Source organism: Lithobates pipiens, unplaced genomic scaffold, assembly GCF_037356315.1.
Source record: "Lithobates pipiens isolate NorthernLeopardFrog02 unplaced genomic scaffold, aLitPip1_a1.2 Scaffold_22, whole genome shotgun sequence".
NCBI lineage: Eukaryota > Metazoa > Chordata > Amphibia > Anura > Ranidae > Lithobates > Lithobates pipiens.
In genome coordinates this window covers 32868127-32884883 of record NW_027507784.1, presented here as the reverse complement: position 1 = coordinate 32884883, position 16757 = coordinate 32868127, and the positions used below count along the sequence as shown (strand labels likewise).

Below are 16757 nucleotides of genomic sequence, written 5' to 3'. Positions count from 1 at the left end.
TTTTCGTACTTGTTTCTGAGCATGCGTCGTTCTTAGTCCGCCAGACTAGCATACTGACGAATGTATTGTCCGCTGAAACCCAAGTCCCGCGGAAAGATTGGACTGCAAAACTACTTTCTTAGTCCGCCGGACTTTACGCTGGAAAAGTCCACTGAAGCCCACACACAATTTAATTGTCCGGTGAAATGCGTTTCATCGGACTAAGTACGCCGGACAATTCGATCGTGTGTATGCGGCATTACTGAATAATAATAATAATTTTTTTAATAATAATTTTTTATCACTTATATATATTTTTTTTTCACATATATTTTTTTTTCTTATCTGATGCAAATTTAACTGAAAAGTTAAATTTTACAGTATATTGATTGCACATTTAGCACTTTATATTTAGATTCACATGTACATGCGAGTGTATATATTGACCTTTACTGTCATAATTTTTTGTGATTGATTTGATTAAGTAGGTGGTGTAAGTTGAGTTATTTACACATTTAGCGCTACGTGTCACATTTTTTTCTGTTTAAGGAAAAATTATCGCACCAGTTTAATATAGTGCATGAATCACCTTCCAAAAAGTTCATTCATTTTTTGTCTACTTTTTCTTGTTCCTATTAACTGCAGGACAACCAGAATTCCATGATACTGCTGGAAACGTAGGGAAATTTATACCGTCGCTTCCCTCATCTAAATGGCGGTGAGTACAATAAGTAGCAGTTGATCCTGTCAGAAATGTTGTGTCCTTGTCACTTCTTGCACACTGAACTGATGGAGTAAACATTTTCCTTTTCAACTATCTTTTGTTAATCTGTGTTCCTAGGCAGGCGATATTTGCATTTAGACTGCCCTGGACAGCAGCTACACATGATGCTGAAAAAGAAACTGCGCTACGGTATGCAAATATACTAAATATATACGCAAATGCCTGGAAAATGGTCTATATGAGGACCTATTGGGAGCTGCAGCTTAACTGTACCACATAGCTACAGAAAAAATAGAAAGAAAAATAAATAAGCTGCGCTACATCAGTAACATACAAATTGGATAGATAAGTGTTAAAATTCACCTATGTGCTACACCGCACCGGCCAACACCAAATGGCCAGAGCAGTGCAAATGCCACAGTAATCACTCTGTGGTAAACCCATATATGTGTTATGCCGCGTACACACGACCGGACTTTTCGAGTGACTAGGTCCGACGGACTTTCGGCGGAGTTCTGACAGAGTTCTGAAGGACTTTCCGAATGAACGGACTTGACCACACAAAATCACACCAAAGTCCGACTCGGTAGGAACTGGGTCCGGCGGAGTTCCGGCGGAAAAATTTGAAACATGTTCCATTTCTAAAGTCTGTCGGATTTTTGCAAATCAAAAGTCCGCTGCAGCCCACACACGATCGAAATGGTCCACCGGAATCGTTCTGTCGGACCTAGTCACTCGAAAAGTCCGGTCGTGTGTACGCGGCATAACACATATATGGGTTTACCACAGAGTGATTACTGTGGCATTTGCACTGCTCTGGCCATTTGATGTTGGCCGGTGATAGCCCTCTGCTGCGTGTGCAGCCGCTGCAGCATGGCCAATGTTGAGTTCCACCTGGTGGGCATGTCACATATAAGGCGGTTCTTGGGCAGGTTCAACTCCTTTTGGAGCTCAACCAGCCGAGCACTGGCATTATATGATTGGCAGAAATGCACACAGACTTTCCTGGCCTGCCTCAGGACCTCCTGTAATCCCGGGTACCTTCCCAAGAACCGCTGCACCACCAGGTTAAGGACATGAGCCAAACAGGGCACATGGGTCAGTTGTCCCCGTCGGAGGGCGGAGAGGAGGTTGGTGCCATTGTCATAAACCACCAGTCCTGGCTTAAGCTGGCGTGGCGTCAACCACCTCTCAGCCTGCCCCTGCAGAGCTGACAAAATATCTGCCCCAGTGTGGCTCCTGTCCCCCAAACAAACCAGCGCAAGTACGGCATGGGATCTTTTTGCCTGCGTACTTGCATAGCCCCTTGAACGCCTACGGAGCACCGCTGGTTCCGAGGACAAAGCACAGGAAGAGGCCATGGAGGAAGAAGAGGAGGGGGTGGAGGAGAGAGGTGTGTCACAACCAGTAGTAGCATTTTGGAGGCGTGATGGCGGAACAACCTCCAACACTACTGCACCTTGTCCTGCATCCTTCCCAGCTGCCAGAAGAGTGACCCAATGGGCCGTGAAAGATAGGTAATGTCCCTGTCCATGCCTGCTGGACCATGAGTCAGCAGTAATATGAACCTTACCGCTGACCGCCCTGTCCAGCGAGGTAAGGACATTGCCTTCCACATGCCGGTAGAGAGCCGGAATCGCCTTCCGTGAGAAAAAGTGGCGTTTGGGGACCTGCCACTGAGGAACCGCACATTGTACAAACTCACGGAAGGGGGCCGAGTCTACCGACTGAAAAGGTAGGAGTTGAAGTGCTAGCAATTTAGCCAAGCTAGCTAGAAAGAAGTTCACTCCCAGCCATCCACATGCCCAGCGGTTGGCTGGGCATGTGGATGGCTGGGAGTGAACTTCTTTCGATGGTCCAGCAGCTGGGGCAGGGAAATGTTCCTGCTACAATCAGACGTCTGTGTACTACTAGCAGAGTGCCCGCAGGTACTTGGCTGTGACACACCTAATTCTACACCTTCATTCCTCTCAGTGCAGGTTTCAGAGAGGACTGAAGGTCTAGTGGGGTTGGAGATGCCAGCTGATGAGGAGCAAGGAGAGGTCCGCTTTGTTCTTTGGTGTGGGTCTTTAAGGTACGCTTGCCAACGAGCTGCATGGCAGGACAACATATGTCTGGTCAAGCATGTGGTGCCCAAGCGACTGATGTTTTGGCCACGCGCGATATGCTTATATATTGCAAATAACACGGTGCGATCTGATGCACTCATCTCAAAAAAGGCCCACACCAAAGAACTTTTGGAATAACGCGCAGAGGCAGCGCCCTGCACAGGCAGAGCTCTGCGGTGTGATTCAGTCGGTGTGCTGCCCTTAAGCTGGCCCCTGGAGGGCATCCTGCCTCATTGGAGATGTGCCTCCTCCTCCTCCTCTTTCCTTTCAGGCACCCACGTGGAGTCAGTGACCTCATCATCCCCTCCCTCTTCATCACTGGAGCAAACCTGGCAGTATGCTGCAGCTGATGGAACATGACTGCCACATTGCTCTCCTTCTTGAGCATCCCCTCTCCCTGCGCTCACGCTACTGCCTTCCTCTAGCTGGGTATCATCATCAGAGCCTTCAAAATGCTGGGCATCCTCCTGGAGCATGTACCCAACACTGTGCTCAAACAGTTCGGGGGACTCCTCAGGAGGACATGGTGGGTCTAGGGAAGGAGTGACTGATAACATTGTAACGAGGGTTAGAGGACGCGTTGGCAGCTGCTTTGCTAGTACCCTGAGCCTGGGTGAGAGAGTATGAGAAGGATGAGGAGGGCTTGGTCATCCACTCTACCAAGTCTTCGGCATCATGCGGCTCAACACGTCCAGCTGCCGAAAATAAGGACAAGCGTGTCCCATGGCCATGTGCTGATGACGATGCACCGCATCCACGACCAGCACTGTTGTCTCTAGACACAGAACCTGCTTGCCCTCTTTTATTGGCTCGTGACTGTCTGCCTCTCCTTGTTGGCCTTCCAGACATAGTAATGGCCTGCAGGGAGATGGGAAAACCAGCAATTGGGTTGTCACATACCTAGTAGACGAGCCCGGAATGCAGGGAGCGGCCCCTCATATTCCCTGGCTAATGAACCCCTGGAGGTGGTAACAGGAATTCAAAAGTTCAGAGGGCACAAGTGCCTGGCAGATAGAGGCAGGTCCGGATAAGCAGCAGAACACCGACAGCGAGTAGGTTGGGCTGATGGTAATCGGCTGGTGTAGGCAGGCACAAGTGGGTAGACTGGCAGGCAGACGATCGTCAGCGAAGACAGCAGTCACAGGAAATCCAAACGGGTAGGCAGGAACAGCGGAGTCGGGTGCAGGCCGGGTCAGCAGGAAACGGTCAACGCAGTACAAGAGAATGAGGCAGAGACGTGGTCAGACAAGCAAGAAGTCGTAGGCAGGCAGCAACGGATCAAGGTCAAGAACTAGCCGGGTAACAGGGACCAAGGTAACAGGTACAGGAACTGAATAGCAGGATCTCCGAACACGCTGTAGACTGGACAGCAAGAAGGGAACGGAGCAAGGACCTTAAGAAGCCTTTAGGGCGCCAAAACGGTCGCACGACGAGTCAGCGTGCCCCCGCGAGTGGCCGTGCGCCCGTTCGTGACCCCACGTGCACGCGTGCGCTCGTTCATGCCGACGCGAGAGCGTCCGTTCGCTTTAGCGCGCGTCAAAGGGGAACGACGGGTTCTCAACGACAGGCTTCTGCGGGTAAGTCTCCCGTGTGCGACCGGAACGCCAGGACGATCGTGACATTGCCCCCTCCCAAGGGGCAGCCTCTGGATGCCCAACTGAGCCATCTTACTCGGGTGAGAATTCTTAAAGGCACGGATGAGTCTCTTAGCGTGGATGTTAGATTCTGGCTCCCAGGAGTTCTCCTCAGGTCCGTACCCCTTCCACTTGACCAAAAATTGAATCTGGTTCTGTCTCTTCCTGCGGTCCAGTATGGATTCAATCTCGAATTCAATTTCCCCATTGACCATCACGGGTTCTGGAGGACTGGTAATTCTGTCAGTGAAAGGATCCGGGACAGCAGGCTTGAGAAGTGACACATGGAAGACTGGATGGATCCGGAAGGATTCAGGAAGCTTGAGCTCAAAAGCCACGTTGTTTAATTTCCCCTTGATCGGGAAGGGACCCACGAATTTTGGGCCCAACTTCTTGGAGGGGCAAGACAGTCTAAGGTTCAAGGTGGACAACCAGACCTGATCCCCAACCTTGAGATCCAGCTCCCCCCTTCTCTTTCTGTCAAAAACTTCTTTGTTATGCTCCTGTGACTTGGTCAGGGTTTCTTGTAGAAGTTTGTTATTTACTTCAAAGAAGTTAAGACTCTCCTGTACCGCTGGTACCGAACACTTGGGGAAATTGCCAGACAAGAACAATGGATGGAAGCCAAAGTTCGCATAGAAAGGGGACTGCTTGGTGGCAGAGTGGACTGTGTTGTTGTAGACGAACTCAGCCATAGGTAGAAGAGAGACCCAGTCATCTTGGGAGAAGGACGAGAAACAACGAAGGTACTGCTCCAGTGTCTGGTTCGTCCTCTCGGTCTGGCCGTTGGTCTGCGGGTGGTAGGCTGAGGACAGGCAAAGGTCGATTTTCAGAGCTCCGCAGAGTGCTCTCCAGAATCTTGAGGTGAACTGCACCCCCCTATCAGATGTGATGTTGGCGGGGATGCCATGGAGTCTTACAATCTCCTTAACGAAGGTGTTGGCTGTCTCTGTGGCTGAGGGGGTGCCCTTCATGGGCAGGAAGTAGGCCATTTTGGTGAGTCTATCAACTATGACAAAGATCGTTGAATAGTTCTCCGAAGGAGGGAGTTCGACGATGAAATCCATGGAGATCATCCTCCATGGTCTATCAGGAACAGGCAGCGGTTTTAGCAGACCCCAGGCTCTAGACTTGTTGCCCTTACTCCGAATACAGGTGACACAAGCCTCCACATACCTCTTGCAGTCGTCCTTCATTCGTGGCCACCAGAATGTACGTCGGAGTAATTCCAAAGTCTTGAATACCCCAAAGTGGCCGGCCAATGGGTGGTCATGACAGGAGGCCAGAACCAGAGTCCGAACTTCCTGGGGAACAAAAATCTTGCCCTCATGCCACAGAAGGTCATTACTGGAAGATAACGGGATACCGGATGGAGCTGTTGTGCCTATGGAAGCCTGCTTAACTTGAGACACCACATCCCCCTGGAGCAGAAGAAAGTTCCCTGTAGAAAGGATGGTATCAGTAGGTGGCAGGCTCTCCGGTTGACTGTACATCCGGGATAGAGCGTCTGGCTTGGTATTCTTGGATCCGGGACGGTATGTGATGTGAAATGAAAACCTGGAGAAGAAGAGTGCCCACCTGGCCTGACGGGGCTTCAATCTCTTTGCTGTCTTAAGGTACTCCAAGTTTTTGTGGTCGGTATAGACCAGAATCGGATGGATGGCTCCCTCCAGCAGGTAGCGCCACTCCTCGAGTGCAGATTTAATTGCCAGTAACTCACGATCTCCGACGTCATAGTTCTTCTCTGCCTCCGACAATTTGCAGGAAAAGAAGGCAACCGGGTGGAGTAAGGACTTGGGCCCCTGCCTCTGGGAAAGAATCGCTTCCGACTGCTATTTCTGAGACTTCGAGGATATATGGTAGAGCGGGATCGGGGTGTTTCAGGACAGAGGCCGATACAAACAAATCCTTCAGGGTCTTGAAGGCCTCTTGTGCTTCGGGGGTCCAACGAAACTTCTGGCCCTGCTTGGTCAGTCCGGTAATGGGAGAGATAATAGAAGAGAATCCCTTAATAAACTTGCGGTAAAAATTTGCGAATCCCACAAATCGCTGAACTCCCTTTTTATCGGAAGGGACAGGCCAGTCCTGAATTGCAGAGATCTTCTGGGGATCCATCTCAATCCCTCTCACAGAGATGACCAGGCCGAGAAACTGGATGCTCTGCCGTTCGAAGACACATTTCTCGGGTTTGGCGTACAAGCCGTGAAGGCGGAGACGAGTCAGGACCTTCTTCACGTGTTCCCGGTGGTCGGCTAAAGTGGGGGAAAAAATTAGGATGTCATCAAGGTAAATAATTACAAACAGATCAAGGTAATCTCTAAAAATGTCATTGACAAAATGCTGAAATGTGGCTGGGGCGTTACACAACCCGAACGGCATCACCAAGTATTCGAAGTGCCCTAAGCGGGTACGGAAGGCAGTTTTCCACTCGTCACCCCTCCTAATACGGACGAGGTTGTAGGCACCCCGAAGATCCAGCTTGGAGAACAACTTAGCAGAACCTAGTCTCTGAAAAAGTTCGGGTACTAATGGCAGGGGGTAGCGATTTTTAATGGTGATTTTGTTCAACGCCCGATAGTCCACACATGGGCGTAAGGAGTGGTCTTTCTTTTCCACGAAGAAAATCCCAGCGCCAGCCGGGAAGGTAGAGGGTCGGATAAATCCCTTTTCAAGGTTATCATCCAAGTAGGACTTCAGGGTACTCAGTTCAGACTCGGATAGAGGAAAGATTCTTCCGAAGGGGATTTCTGCCCCCGGGAGTAGTTCAATAGGGCAGTCATATGGCCTATGAGGTGGTAGAGTCTTGGCCCCCTTCTTACTGAAAACATCTAGGAAGTCATGATATTCCTTGGGCACAGCTTGTCGGGTTTCTTCGTCTGCTTTCAAGCAGAAGAGGGCCGAAGAGTCCCCGTTAACTGAAGGGCAACAATGCTGGAGACAGTAGACCGAAGGAAACTCAATCATTCCAGTGGCCCAATCGATGCGTGGGTTGTGTGCTTTCCACCAAGGCATACCTAGAATGATGGGGAACAGAGGAGACTTGATGACATCTAGGCATAGGAATTCTTGGTGAGTCCCGGCGATGACAGCAGATAGGGGACTAGTCTCCTGAGTCACTGGTCCTGATTCCAAAGTAGACCCATCGGCCAGGTATACCGAGAGCCCCTTTTCTCTCGGTCTAAGGGGAATCGTGTTCTTCAGGGCGAAGGACGAGTCTACAAAGCCACTGCACGCCCCGGAATCAATAACTGCGTGGGTTGGAATAGTCCTTCCTGGAAGCTGAAAAAGAACAGGGACAGCCAGGTGAGAGGTGTTATCAGACAACACAGGTGAGGGGACAGGTGGAACAAGGAGGCACTTACGCATCTTAGCTGGGCAAGTGCGAACAAAGTGCCCTGGCTCTCCGCAGTACAGGCAGAGGTTGTTGACCCGGCGACGTTGGCGTTCCCCTGGAGTCAGGGATGGACGGAGTAGCCCCAGCTGCATAGGTTCCGGGGGATCCAGTGTGGCTGCGGCTGGAACAGAAGGAGCTGGGTGGGCGGAGCTAGGCACCCGTGGTAACATCCAGACCGGGCGAGTAGCTGCGGTAGAATGCTCTTGGCGGCGCTCTCTCAGGCGCCTATCAATTTGGACTGAAATGTCTATCAGAGCTTCCAGAGTTTCGGGAATGCCCACACGTGCCAACTCGTCCTTCAGAGGCTCGGACAGACCCATGCGGAACTGATATCGCAGGGCCGCGTTGTTCCAGTCCGTGTCAGCGCTCCAACGTCGGAACTCCGACACATAATCGTCCACAGGCCTGCGACCTTGTTGCAGGGCGTGTAAGGCTGCTTCAGCGGTCGCAGCGAGTTGGGGATCCTCATAGAGTCTAGACATCGCCAGGAAGAAAGTGTTCATGGTGTCTAAGGACAGATCCTTTCGTTCCAGCAGACGATGTGCCCAGGCCTGAGGTTCGTTCCTCAGAAGGGAAATAACGAACCCCACCTTAGTCGCCTCAAGGGAGAAGGTCCTCGGTTGCAGGGCGAAATAGAGCTCACAGGAGTTGCGGAAGGCTCTGAACTTGTTCCGGTCTCCCGTGAATCGTTCCGGAGTTGGGACCCTGAGCTCGGGTGGCATCATCACCACTGATGGTGGGGCATGGGCCCCCGGAGCAGCTGGTGAAGAAGCAGATAGCGCCTGGACTTGTTCTTCCAGTCTGCCGTAGCCTTCTTGTAGACTCTTAACTGCCTGGGTAAGGCCAGCCAGGTGGCGGCAAAGCTCGTCCATGGGGGAGGCTCCCTGCGCAGGCTCGGACATGGCTGTCCAGTACGGTCACGTACCTAGTAGATGAGCCCGGAATGCAGGGAGCGGCCCCTCGTATTCCCTGGCTAATGAACCCCTGGAGGTGGTAACAGGAATTCAAAAGTTCAGAGGGCACAAGTGCCTGGCAGATAGAGGCAGGTCCGGATAAGCAGCAGAACACCGACAGCGAGTAGGTTGGGCTGATGGTAATCGGCTGGTGTAGGCAGGCACAAGTGGGTAGACTGGCAGGCAGACGATCATTAGCGAAGACAGCAGTCACAGGAAATCCAAACGGGTAGGCAGGAACAGCGGAGTCGGGTGCAGGCCGGGTCAGCAGGAAACGGTCAACGCAGTAAAAGAGGATGAGGCAGAGACGTGGTCAGACAAGCAAGAAGTCGTAGGTAGGCAGCAACGGATCAAGGTCAAGAACTAGCCGGGTAACAGGGACCAAGGTAACAGGTACAGGAACTGAATAGCAGGATCTCCGAACACGCTGTAGACTGGACAGCAAGAAGGGAACGGAGCAAGGACCTTAAGAAGCCTTTAGGGCGCCAAAACGGTCGCACGACGAGTCAGCGTGCCCCCGCGAGTGGCCGTGCGCCCGTTCGTGACCCCACGTGCACGCGTGCGCTCGTTCATGCCGACGCGAGAGCGTCCGTTCACTTTAGCGCGCGTCAAAGGGGAACGACGGGTTCTCAACGACAGGCTTCTGTGGGTAAGTCTCCCGTGTGCGACCGGAACGCCAGGACGATCGTGACATGGGTAGATTTAGGTGCACACTGAGCAGATGACACAGTACACCGACTGTAATTACTGCAGTTGCCTGCCTGTGTTACAGAAACAGAACAACACCAGCACCAGCAATAAGGGGTAGCTTCAGGTGTATACTGTGCAACAGGCACACAACACCCACTGTAAATGCTGCAGATGCCTGTATTACAGAAACAGAACACCAGCAATAATGGTATCTTCAGGTGTATACTGTGCTGGAGGCACACACCACCCACTCTAACTTCTGCAGATGTCTGTATTACAGAAACAGAGCACCAGTAATAAAGGGTAGCTTCAGGTGTATACTGTGCTGGAGGCACACAACACCCACTTTAACTGCTGCAGATGCCTGTATTACAGAACGCCAGCTATAAGAGGTATTTTCAGGTGTATACTGTGCTGGAGGCACACAACACCCACTTTAACTGCTGCAGATGCCTGTATTACAGAACACCAGCTATAAGGGGTATTTTCACAACACCCACTGAACAAGCATTAGGTTCCCAAGCAACAAAGACACTGTCCCTGCCTATTCTGCTCTTTCCCTAACCGCCGCAACACATTACACAAGGCCTCCGCGCTCGCGGCCTTATATAGTGTGGGCGTGTACTAAACCCCCCTGAGCTATAATTGGCCACAGGCATCCTGCCTGTGGCCAATTATGGCTCTCCTCGCTGCCGGCGCTGTGATTGGCCAAGCATGCGGGGTCACAGTGCATGCTTGGCCAATCATGAGCCAGCAATGCACTGCGATGGCGCAGTGCATTGTGGGTCGTGAGCGCCACACGAATATGGCGTGAACCCTAATGAGAAAAAATGGTAGTATTTGATGGGGCACAGTAGCGGTAATTGATGGGCACACTGGCAGCAATTAATGGGTGCAGTAGCTGCGTTTGAGGGCACAGTGTCTGCGCTTGATGGGCACAGTGGCTGCGTTTGATGGATACAGTGGCTGCGTTTGATGGGCACAGTGGCTGTGTCTGATGGGACGCTGTGACCAATCAGAGGGTACCGGAGGCTTAGCCACACCTCCATCATCAGAGGCTGACAGTTCACATGAGTTTCCCGCAGCTCTCTGTTTCCTCCTGAGATTCAGTGCTAACATCAGCATGGATCGGAGGGGAGAATGGGACAGCGGACTTCACAGACTGATATATAAGCTCTGACATGAAGAGTAAGTGGATTGTTTTTTCAACATTTAATTTATTAAAAACCTCCACACCAACAGCTGCCTGTCGCCTCTCTCTCTCTCCCCTATGTTTTGACTCCTCTGTAATTGCCCCTCTCCTCTTAAATTTCCCCCCTCCTCATTAATTGCCCCCTCCTCTGTAATTGCCCCCCTTCTCTGTAATTGTCACCCTCCTGCCCGCTGCTCCGATCCCCCTGCTGTCCGGGTCCCCCTGTGTGCTGGGGCCCCTGTGGTACACCCTGTCAGCTACCATGGGGGGTATTGGTGGGAGGATGATTTGTGCTGGTAGGGGAAGAAGATTTGTAATAGGAGGGGATGGGGGATAATGGCACCCCAATCACAAAGCAAAACTTCTTTTGGGTGACAGGCATCCCACAATTCCGTTTGCGTTATTTTGCTACGATTTGGCGGGTGACAAGCGTGGCAAAATCACGCCGCGGTTGGGGTGCCATGCCTTACGACGCTAAAGTGTTCGGGTTTGGCTTGAAGAAAAGGTGGCAACCCTAAATAACTTGCATATGAGCCTCTAAAATTAGCACTTTTGATTTTTCACGTTCGTGTCCCATAGACTTTGACGGTGTTCGCACCAATTTTTCGTCTGTTCGCAAGTTCTGGTGCGCACCGAACCCGGGGGTGTTTGGTTCATCCCTAATTAAAAGTCAGCAGACACACTTTTTGTACCTGCTTAGTTTTAATAAACAAACAAAAAACGATTTGAACGCAGCTTAACCAGTTCCTGACCAGCACACGCCGATGTACGTCGGCAGAATGGCACGGGCAGGCAAATGGGCTTACCTGTACGTCCCTTTAAATTTGCCGCCCTGCCATCGGGAGCGTGCCACCGGCGGCGCGCTCCCGTGCTGGTCGGGACCCCCGAGAGTCCGGTCACGGGTCCCGCGGACTCGATCGCCGCATACCCGCGATCGTCTCACAGGGCGGCCGAATGAAGAAATGCAGTTGTAAACAGCATTTCTCCATTCTGCCTAGCAACTAGTGACGCTGATCTCTGCTCCATGTGATTGGAGCAGAGATCAGTGTTCACTAAATGAAAGCCCAGCCCCCCACAGTTAGTAACACACCCCTAGGAACACTTAACCCCTACACTGCCACCCCCCTGGTTAACCCCTTCACTGCCAGTGTCATTTACACAGGAATCACTGCATTTACATAGCAGTGATTGCTGTATAAATGACAATGGTCCTAAAAATGTGTCAAAAATGTCCGATGAGTCCGCCATAATGTCGCAGTCACAATAAAAATCTCTGATCGCCGCCATTACTAGTAAAAAAAAAATTATTAATGAAAATGCCGTAAAACTATCCCCTATTTTGTAAACGCTATAACTTTTGCGCAAACCAATCAATAATCGCTTATTGCGATTTTTTTTACCAAAAATATGTAGAAGAATACGTATCGGCCTAAACTGAGGGAAACATTTTTTTTTATATATATTTTTGGGGGATATTTATTATAACAAAAAGTCAAAAATTATGCATTTTTTTCAAAATTGTCGCTCTATTTTTGTTTATAGCGCAAAAAATAAAAACCGCAGGGGTGATCAAATACCACCAAAAGAAAGCTCTATTTGTGGGAAAAAAAGGACGTCAATTTTGTTTGGGAGCCAAGTTGCACGACCGCGCAATTGTCAGTTAAAGAGACGCAGCGCCGAATCGCGAAAAGTGGTCTGGTCTTTAACCAGCAAAATGGTCCGGTCTGTAAGTGGTTAAATGTTGTTACCAGTGCCAACAGAGTAATATGGAAGCCAAGAACTCGCGTTACCGAATACATGTTATAACACTTCTGGGATTCCTTTGTTTCTTCTGGCTGCATTGTGCAATAGAGTTTTGATTTCCTGTGGGTTGAGTAGGAAATCGAAACTATTAGCAGCATAATATAAAGAGCTCCATGTTTATAACTAAGTCAAAGTGAAAGTAACAGTACAGAAGCCGTGATAACTCTCGGAGGAACGTGAGTACACACTTTGCTTTTCACAGCTATAATTTAAAGTATATTTAAAGTGTAAGCCAAAACTGTTGTTGTTTTGGATGGAGCATAAAAGGACTAAAGTTTTCACTCTCTAAGGCTGGATTCACACCTATGGCAGTTTTAGTGCTTTTTGCATTTTGCAGATTTGCTCTACAGTCCATTTAACATTGTTTCCTATGGAAACACGTTCTGTAGTGCAAATCTGGAAAATGCAAAAAGCACTAAAACTGCCATAGATGTGAATCCAGCCTTATTGTCTTGGTGAGAATTGTAGGCAAGACTAAAGTTTTTGAGTTGTCTTTAAAAAAAGAGGTGAAGGGAAATCTTCCATTAACCACACCTATGCATTTTTAGTGCATTTTTAGTGCATTTTGCATTTTGCATTTAGTGCATTTTTAGTGCATTTTGCATTTTGCATTTAGTGCATTTTGCATTTTGCAGATTTGTGTGAATCCAGCCTTAAGCCCCCGGGCCTCTTTCTGTGATTTGTTGGGTACAAGTTAAAAACATTATTTTTTTTTGCTAGAAAATTACTTACAACCCCCAAACATTATATATATATATATATATATATATATATATATATATATATATATATATATTTATATATTATACATCTAGCCACCCTAGAGAATAAAATGGCGGTCGTTGCAATACTTTCTGTCACACCGTATTTGCGCAGCGGTCTTACAAGCACTTTTTTGGGAAAAAATACACTTTTTGAATAAAAAAAAAAAGACAACAGTAAAATTAGCCCAATTTTTTATTTTATTTTTATATTGTGAAAGATAACGTTATGCCAAGTAGATTCTTACCCAACGTGTCACGCTTCAAAATTGCGCCCGCTCGTGGAATGGCAACAAACTTTTACCCTTAAAAATCTCCATAGGCACCGTTTAAAAAATTCTGCAGGTAACATGTTTTGAGTTACAGAGAAGGTCTAGGGCTAGAATTATTGCTCTCGCTCTACCGATCGCGGTGATACCTCACATGTGTGGTTTGAACACCGTTTTCATATGCGGACGCTACTCACGTATGCGATCGCTTCTGCACATGAGCTCGGCAGAACGGGGTGCGTTTAAAAAAAAAAAAGTGTTATTTATTATACCTTTTATTTTTTATTTTTACACTGTTCTTTAAAAAAAAAATGTCCCTTTTATTCCTATTGAAAGCAATGTAAACATCACTTGTAATAGAAAAAAAGCATGACAGGTCCTCTTAACCACTTAACAACCGCCCATTGCCGATTAACGGCATCAGGGCGGTTGTTTAACTCTAAGAGGCCGTTAATTAACGGCCTCCCAGAATTCTGCTCTCGCGCGCCCCCTGGGGCGCGCACACGAGAGCATCCGTGACCGCTGGGTCCAGTGGACCCGGCGCATCACGAATCACGGTAAACGGCCGCTCATCGCGGCCGTTTACCACGTGATCGCTCCGTCAAATGACGGAGTGATCACTTGTAAACAAGCCGGCGTCATGTTATGACGCCGGTTCCTCCCTCCCCCTCTCTGTACCGATCGGTACAGCGGAGGGGGAAGAGATCGGTGTCAGCAGCGATGTGGGCTGCATCTGCAGTGCCCACATCGCTGCTCACCGAAAATTAACCCCTCAAATCCCTGCAAATACTCTGCAATTCCCTGCAAATACTCTGCATTACTCTGCAATTCCCTGCAAATACTCTGCATTACTCTGCAATTCCCTGCAAATACTCTGCATTACTCTGCAATTCCCTGAAAATACTCTGCATTACTCTGCAATTCCCTGCAAATACTCTGCATTACTCTGCATTACTCTGCAATTCCCTGCAAATACTCTGCATTACTCTGCAATTCCCTGCAAATACTCTGCATTACTCTGCAATTCCCTGAAAATACTCTGCATTACTCTGCATTACTCTGCAATTCCCTGCAAATACTCTGCAATTCCCTGCAAATACTCTGCAATGCCCTGCAACACTCTGCAATGCCCTGCAACACTCCGCAATGCCCTGCAACACTCCGCAATGCCCTGCAACACTCCGCAATGCCCTGCAATACCCTGCAACACTCTGCAACACCCGCCAATACCCTGCAATGCTCTGCAACGCAGTACTCTGCAACACCATGCTCTGAGATACCCAGCCATAGTCGGTGATACCCTGCAATACCCAGCCATAGACATCTCCCGCCGCCCTCCGCCCTCCGGTGCTTCTACCGAATCGCTAATACGATCAAAGCCAGAATCTTTTTTTTTTTCAGGCTTCCCAGCTTAGAGGTGAGATGTGGGTCTTATTGACCCCACATCTCACTGTAAAGAGGACCTGTCATGCCATATTCCTATTACAAGGGATGTTTACATTCCTTGTAATAGGAATAAAAGTGATCAAAAAAATTATTTTTGGGGAAAAAAATGTCAAACTAAAATAAATAAAGTAAAATGAACAATAAAAAAAAATGTTTTTTTTAAAGCGCCCCTGTCCCCATGTGCTCGCATGCAGAAGCGAACGCATGCGTAAGTCCCGCCCACATATGAAAACGGTGTTCAAACCACACATGTGAGGTATCGCTGCGAACGTTAGAGCGAGAGAAATAATTCTAGCCCTAGACCTCCTCTGTAACTCAAAACATATAACCAGTAAAAAAAATGTAAATCGTCGCCTATGGGGATTTTTAAGTAGCGACGTTTGCCGCCATTCCACGAGCGTGTGCAATTTTGAAGAGTGACATATTAGGTATCTATTTACTCAGCGTAACTTCATCTTTCACATTATGCAAAAATTGGGCTAACTTTACTGTGTTTTTTTTTTTTTTAAGCACAAAACAGTTTTTTTTCCAAAAAAAAGCATTCGAAAAATTACTGCGCAAATACCGTGCGAGATAAAAAGTTGCAAAGACCACCATTGTATTCTCCAGGGTGTTTGCTAAAAAAACATATATAATGTTTTGGAGTTCTATGTAATTTTCTAGCAAATAAATTATGATTTTTACATGTAGGAGAGAAATGTCAGAATTGTCCTGGGTGCTCCAGAACACCTGATGGCGCTCCATGCATGTTGGGCCTCTGTATGTGGCCACGCTGTGTAAAAGTCTCACACATGTGGTATCGCCGTACTCGGGAGTAATAGCAGAATGTGTTTTGGGGTGTAATTTGTGGTATGCATATGCTGTGTGTGAGAAATAACCTGATAATATGACAATTTTGTGAAAAAAAAAAAAAAAAAGTAAAAAGAATCTTGATTTTGCAAAGAATTGTGGGAAAAAATGACAACTTCAAAAAACTCATCATGCCTCTTACTAAATACCTTGGAATGTCTTCTTTCCAAAAAGGGGTCATTTGGGGGGTATTTGTACTTTTCTGGCATGTTAGGGTCTCAAGAATTGAAATAGGCCGTCAGTCCTTCAGGTGTGATCAATTTTCAGATATTGGCACCATAGCTTGTGGACTCTATAACTTTCACAAAGACCAAATAATATCCACCAATTTGTACTTATTTTTACCAAAGATATGTAGTAGTATAAATTTTGGCCAAAATTTATGAAGAAAAAATTACTAATCTGCTAAATTTTCTAACAGAAACAAAGAAAAATTCGTTTTTTTACAGAATTTTCGGTATTTTTTCTTTTATAGCACAAAAAAAAAAAAACCCAGCGGTGATTAAATACCACCAAAAGAAAGCTCTATTTGTGTGAAAAAAAGGACAAAAATTTCATATAGGTCCAGTGTTGCATGACTGAGTAATTGTCATTCAAAATGCGAGAGCACCGAAAGCTGAAAATTGGTCTGGTTATTAAGGGTGTTTAAGTGCCCAGTGGTCAAGTGGTTAAAGAGGGATTCCACCAAAAAAAAAATATTAAAAGCCAGCAGCTATAAATACTACAGCTGCTGACTTTTAATAAATGGACACTCACCTGTCCCGGGTTCCAGCGATGCCGGCAGCCGAGGCTGATCGATCGCTCGGCTCTCGGCTGCTGCCGCCACCATTCTGGGTGAGGGAATCGGGAAGTGAAGCGAATCGGCTTCACTTCCCGGTTCCCTACTGCGCATGCGTGAGTTTCCCGCAGCTCTCTGTTTCCTCCTGAGATTCAGTGCTAACATCAGCATGGATCG

At 48.2% G+C, this 16757-nt stretch overlaps 1 protein-coding gene across 11 annotated transcripts in view; it reads left to right on the top strand.

Annotated features, from left to right (window-relative positions):
• The first annotated feature begins 329 nt into the window (after positions 1-329).
• Positions 330-16757, top strand: part of LOC143923533 (uncharacterized) — a 92428-nt gene continuing 76000 nt past the window's right edge. For 10 of the 11 annotated variants that reach the window (XM_077447282.1, XM_077447276.1, XM_077447279.1 and 7 more), the window contains exon 1: positions 12532-12653. The gene's annotated coding sequence lies outside the window, so the exon portion shown is untranslated. Of the gene's footprint in view, positions 698-12531; positions 12654-16757 lie in introns of those variants that run through there. The other variant, XM_077447275.1, reaches the window with a different exon arrangement.